The sequence below is a fragment of the Helianthus annuus genome, chromosome 13 (assembly GCF_002127325.2).
Source record: "Helianthus annuus cultivar XRQ/B chromosome 13, HanXRQr2.0-SUNRISE, whole genome shotgun sequence".
NCBI classification, from domain to species: Eukaryota; Viridiplantae; Streptophyta; class Magnoliopsida; order Asterales; family Asteraceae; genus Helianthus; species Helianthus annuus.
The window spans coordinates 61,326,282-61,332,932 of NC_035445.2; the positions used below are offsets into that span (position 1 = coordinate 61,326,282).

The 6,651-nt window shown below is 29.9% G+C and overlaps 1 long non-coding RNA gene across 1 annotated transcript; it reads left to right on the forward strand.

Annotated features, from left to right (window-relative positions):
* Window positions 1-337: 337 nt before the first annotated feature.
* LOC110902699 lies at window positions 338-1,364 on the forward strand. Its single transcript, XR_002571342.2, has 2 exons — window positions 338-887; window positions 978-1,364. It is a non-coding gene; the product is annotated as an uncharacterized LOC110902699 (long non-coding RNA).
* The last annotated feature ends 5,287 nt before the right edge of the window (window positions 1,365-6,651 follow it).

Consider the following 6,651-nt stretch of genomic DNA (forward strand, 5'->3'; position numbering starts at 1 on the left):
GATGTTTGAGCATAATACTCTTATAACCTAGATAGACTACAATAAATTATGGATGCATAATCACTAGCATATTTTGAATTCCAGTTGTAGTTTGTAATAAATACATACATATATATATATATATATATATATAGGGGAGCGCTAAAATGAAAACCACTTCCAGTTGTAAGAACCATGAGAACCACTCTCCACCAATCATATTCTTCCAACAAAAAGGGTAGTTTAGTCATTTACCCAAAATGTCAAATCTCTATCTCTCTCCACATTTAAAACCATCAGCTTTTAAAAATGTCAGATTTATTAAAAACACTTCTTTGTCTCTCTCTCCTCATTTGAAACCACTACAACCCAACCATCTTCTTCCTTTACTACCAGTGCCTTTATCCATCCACCATTTCTTCATTACCCACCAAATCAACCACCTAAAACCCCACCACTAAAAAACCATTTCTTGAAGTTTCGTCCCATTGCTTCAACTACCATTTTCTTCACTCTCCACCAATCATTGCTTCAACTAAAAAACCCAGTGCCTTCATTCATCCACCGTTTCTTCACAACCCACCAAATCAACCACCATTTCTTTACTACCCACCAAATCAACCACCTCCTCCCTTACTACCCAGTTCCTTCATCCATCGCCGACCACCCCCTGTTTTATCCCCTGTTTCCGGCGACAACCACCAGCCAAACACCCCCTGTTTTATCCCCTATTTCCGTTGGCCACCCCCTTTTTTCTCGTTTTTTCCAATGATGGATGAGCTTAGAAGAAGGTGAAGATGAATCAAGAGAGTTTGAGCAGAGAAGAAGAGAGAGGGAAGCGGCGGAGCTGGCAACGGCAGCCCCGCCGTGACGGCGGCGGTGGTGTTCTTGTTTACTACCAGCTTCCTGTATCACTCCCACCCGATTCTCTTTATTTTATTTTATTCTTTTTTTTAAAAAACTTTTTTTGATGATGGTGTTGTTGATGATGTTCACAGCGACGGCGGTAGACGCCCGGTGACCTCCCCGTTCTTCCGTTTACAGTGGCGGCAGAGGTGGTGGTTATCATCTTCAACTGGCTTTGTTTTGATTTCTTTCGGGTTAGATTCAAGTTGGCTCAGCTTCAAGTTTGGCGGTGATTCGAGTTACGGTTCAGACTAGTGTTCGGGTTTTACGGGTTAACAATCAAAGTATCGGGTTTGGTCAAACCTGGTCAAAGTCAGGTTTGACCGGTTCGGGTCAACTGGTCAACGACGGTCAAAGCCAGACTCGGTAAACGTTTAAACGGCGTGAAATCTTATTAGTTTTAAATTATTACCGTGTAAAACAAGCTCGAACTGAATAATTTGACGAATTATTAGTTAATATTTACTTGGATTTACTAATTATTTCGTTTATATAAATTGATTATACGTACATATTTGTTGAGTAATTGTTGAATTTTGAAAAATAACGACAACTTGTGTTGTCGGGGCGTCCAAAAACAGAGGAAACTCTGTCCATTTTTTTGTAACGTAAAACTTAAACTTTTTAACGTAAAACGTAAACTTTTTAACATAAACGTAAAACGTAAACTTTTTAACGTAAATGTAAAACGTAAAACTTAAACTTTTTAACGGAAAACGTAAAACGTAAAAACTTTTACGTAAAACGTAAAACGTAAAAAGTTTTACGTAAAACGTAAACTTTTTTAACGTAAAACGTAAACTTTTATGTAAAAACTATTTAACGTAAAACGTAAACTTTTTCTACGTAAATTGTAAAACATAAAAAAACCGTGTGAAAAAACGGCAGGGGCGTGAATGCGGAGCATAAAAACGCCGCGAAAGAAACGGGACGTAAAAAACGCCGTGTTAAAACGGGACTAAAAAACGGTGCGTTAAAAACGACGCTTAAAAAGTTTTACGTAAAACGTAAAAAGTTTTTCGTAAGTTTTACGTAAACTTTTTCGTAAGTTTTTTGTAAATTTTTTTCGTAAATTTTTTTCGTAAGTTTTACGTAAACTTTTTCGTAAGTTTTTCGTAAAACGTAAAAAGTTTTACGTAAAACGTAAAATGTAAAACGTAAAAAGTTTAACGTAAAACGTGAAAATTTTAACGTAAAACGTAAAAACTTTTACGTAAAACGTAAAAAGTTTAAATTTTTAACGTAAAACATAAAAAGTTTTACGTAAAACGTAAAAAGTTGTACGTAAAACGTAAAAAGTTTAACGTAAAACGTAAAAAGTTTAACGTAAAACGTAAAAACTTTTACGTAAAACGTAAAAACTTTTACGTAAAACGTAAAAAGTTTAAATTTTTAACGCAAAACGTAAAAAGTGTACAAAAAGAGGCGCGTTAAAAAAAGTGAAAAAAACGGCGTGTTTAAAACGGCGTGTAAAAAAACGACGCATTAAAAAACGTGGAGAAACGGCGCGTTTTAAAAAACGACGCTTGAAAAAAGGGCGCGTAAAAACGCGTAAAAAACGACGCGTTAAAAAACTTCGGAAAAACGGCGCGTTCAAAAACTTCAAAAAAACGGCGCATTAAAAAACTTCGGAAAACGGCGTGTTAAAACGGCGTGTAAAAAGCATGTAAAAAATTTGGCGCGTTAAAAAACGTGGAAAAACGGCGCGTTTAAAAAAACGACGCTTGAAAAAAACGGCGCGTTAAAAAACTTCGGAAAAACGGTGCGTAAAAAACGTGTAAAAAACCGCGCGTTAAAAAAACGCCGATTGAGAAAAACGACGACTTAAAAAAATGGCGCGTTAAAACGGCGCGTAAAAAACGGCGTTAAAAAACGGCGCGTTAAAAAACGCCGATTGAGAAAAACGACACCTTTAAAAAACGGCGCGTTAAAAAAACGCCGATTGAGAAAAACGACACCTTTAAAAAACGGCGCGTTAAAACGCGCGCAAAAAAACGGCGGGTGAAAAACGGCGCGTAAAAAACGGCGCGTGAAAAACGGAGCGTGAACAACGGCGCGTAAAAAACAGCGTTAAAAAACGACGCGTTAAAAAATCGAGGCGTTAAAAACGGCGCGTTTAAAAAAACGTCGATTGAGAACGGCGCGTTAAAAACGGCGTTAAAAAAACGCCGCATTAAAAAAACGGCGCTTTAAAAACGGCGCGTTAAAAAACGGCGCGTTAAAAAACGGCGCGTTAAAAACGGCGCATTAGAAACGGCGTGTTAAAAAAACGCCGATTAAGAAAAACGACGCCTTAAAAAAAACGGCGCGTAAAAAATGGCGCGTGAAAAACGGCGCGTAAAAAACAGCGCGTAAAAAACGGCGTTAAAAACGGCGCGTTAAAAAACGGCGTTAAAAAACAGCGTTAAAACGGCGCGTTACGCTTGAAAAACGGCGCGTAAAAAAAACGGCGCGTCAAAAAAACGTAAAAAGTTTAACGTAAAATTTAAATTGTAAAAAGTATAAAAATCTTTTAAAAAAATCTGAATTTAAAAATATTTTTAATAAAGAAATTATGTTTACAAAATAAAAGTAATAAAAAGTAATTAATGAATAGGACAAAAAAGGTAATTTAAAATTAATATATATAAAAAGACAAAATAGAGTTATTTTACTTAAATACCCTTTTGGATTATAATATTAAAGACATAATAAGACAAAAAGCTTTTAATATTAATATTAACTACTTTTAATCACATCCATCCATCTAGTTGATCTAAGGGCCATAAAGTGGTTCTCATGGTTTTTACAACTAGAGGTGGTTTTCATTTTAGCGATCCCCTATATATATATATATATATATATATATATATATATATATATAATTCTGGAAATCGGAGTTGATCAGTTAAAATAATTACACGATTTATTAATATATGTTTTAATATGTGTGACATATAAAATATACAAATCATTTGTATACCTATAAAAATGTATTTAAATTCATTCAATTGTTAAAATCATAAACTTATAAGTATACTAATAATGCACTTTAAGTAGTTATTATACAACACTGGGTTTATGTATATATACGTATACAAATATTTAGTCTATATGGATTTAAGTATTATGAATTTTAAGGGTATCTAAATGTAATATATTTTAACTGTATCAATTTGAACATTTCTATACATTTGGTATTATAAGTAATGCCAATTTTTTTATAGTAATTAATTTTGTCGCATGAATTAAATAATTTAAATTTATATATTAGTAATATATATGTGTATATAATATATATATATATATTCATATATATATATTATGATACATGTAAAATTTATACATTTAAAACTATAAAAAAAGGGTATGATCAAAAGGATCATTATATATATCATGATAATCATATATAAATAATCAGGTTTTCATTCTCTATCATTTAAAATATTATATTTAAAAAGAAAGTAATAAAAATTTTATGATGTATAATAAAAGGAAAGAAAAGATGGATTTGATGGTTTAAACACTCGATACATATAAAAGAAATTAGATAATTAAATTTTAGAAATAAAGATATTGCAACAGTGAAAACATCTTTTCTTATCCTACTTAAATCAATAATTCAGTATCTATTTATTTATTCTACCTAGCACGTTAAAATGTTCCTAAATATTTATTTTTCAAACTAGAATTTAATAGATGCCCCACATAAAAATAGTTGAAACAAATGTGTGTTTAGTTCGTTTGTCCTTTGTATAACTTTATAAAAAAAAATCAGATTACAATTTTAATATTGTAATATCTTTAAATAAATTACTATTACTATTGTATGGGATATACATACATATTCTAATACATGTATATTACTCAAATATATTTTGAATCAATTTTAGAAACGTCAAACTTACTTACCATAAGTACTTCTTGGAATAAATAAACATACAATTAAATAAGTCGCAATGTTCACCGTTTTTAATCAATCTATTTTTATGATTATACCCAAATGTTTATACTAGAAATTTGTCTGTAATAATTAATACCACCTACTCAAATAATATTATAATATACATCAAACTAAGTTAGTTATTAATAAAGCAATCATGTTTATGATTCCCTTTTGGAACCAATCATTTACTTTGGTTTAAAATACAAATTGAAATATATGGTATAAAACTTTAAACCTTTGTGATTTTAATAATATTATAGAACCAAAGCTATTAAATTAACCAAAAGGATTTTAAGAATAAAATTTAAAAGATTGCTTTAGTGGATTAAGCCAAAACAAGTTTTGAAACCCAGGTGTACCACTTTACCACTTCATTTTATCCCTTATGGTTTGTAACCAGTTGACCATAAGACTTCATACTTTAAAATTTTATGAAATAACTGATGTTGGGATTACTTGAAAAAGATTTCTATTAAAATACTTAGCAATAAAATAAATGGTTAAATGAATATGATGGATATTAATGATTAAATAAAATCATTTAAATTCTTGATTTGGGTTGGTTGGACTACGTAGAAAGGCCTAACTAAACGTTGAAAGCATTTCTACAAATCTTTAATGTTAAGGTATGTTTAGAATAGGTCTTATGCCTGGAAATAATTAATATAAGATTATAAGATTAACCAGTCATATTAATTATAGGATTGTGTATCCTAAATTATAAAGAAAAGTATTCAAGTCAGCTAGCTGATGTATAATAGTTAAATAATACACTATTAGTAAATGAGTTGAGTTGATAAATTGAATGTTAAACCTACCTTAAGTAGTTTCGAAGTTCTCATACTTTAAAAATATTATGAAATTGAATTGTGATTGGTTAAACTTAATACTAAAAGAATAACAATAATAAAGATGGAGGTTCTCATAAAATAACTGTAGTAATAATATCAGTGATGTAACCGTGACACAAATAAATTTTATAAAGTCGGGTACGTGAATCTATACAAGATCTATTTAGTTAAATACTTGAAAAATAAATCTCGAATATATACGAAGTAAAGTATTAATCTTAACATATTTTGAATATAAAATAAACATACTTTGATAGTATGAGATGAAGTAAGCTACAGAGAGCAAAATCATAAATTAATGTTATGTACCATATCTCATATATATATCCGCTATATTATTATAACTAAAGTTTTCAATTACAGAAAGTAATTTATGTATAATATATATATATATATATATATATATATATATATATATCTTGGTAACCCATAAATACAATGTCATGGGTCACATATGCACATATACTTCTAAATAATGTCTCTCAATCTTAAATATATATTATAATGGATTCTTATAAAGGAAAATGTACGAATGTGATAATTGAAATAAATATATAGATGGTTAATTGAGGAGAAATTATTAAGGTAATATAAATAGGGCGCCTGGTATATTTTAACCCATTAAAAATGAAATTGTTCTTATGAGTCCAGAAAATTTATATTTTGAGTAATTTATTTCCCTAAAATTTTAATTCCAAAATATTATATTTGATATACTACTTTTATAAAAGGATAAAATAAAGTCATGGAAATAATCTTGATGATTGGTATCATCGGATGTATAGTTATTATTTTATATATGTGTGTATATATTCCGTAAGTTTAATATTAACTAGAGATTTAAAATTTTATACACATATATGCATATATCCAATGGAATTTCTTGATGGTATACCCAATATAATATCTTCTGTAAGATAAACATAAGAGAGAATATCATTGGTGATTCATATGAAAACATGAAGTCATTATAAACCATGAAACCTACTA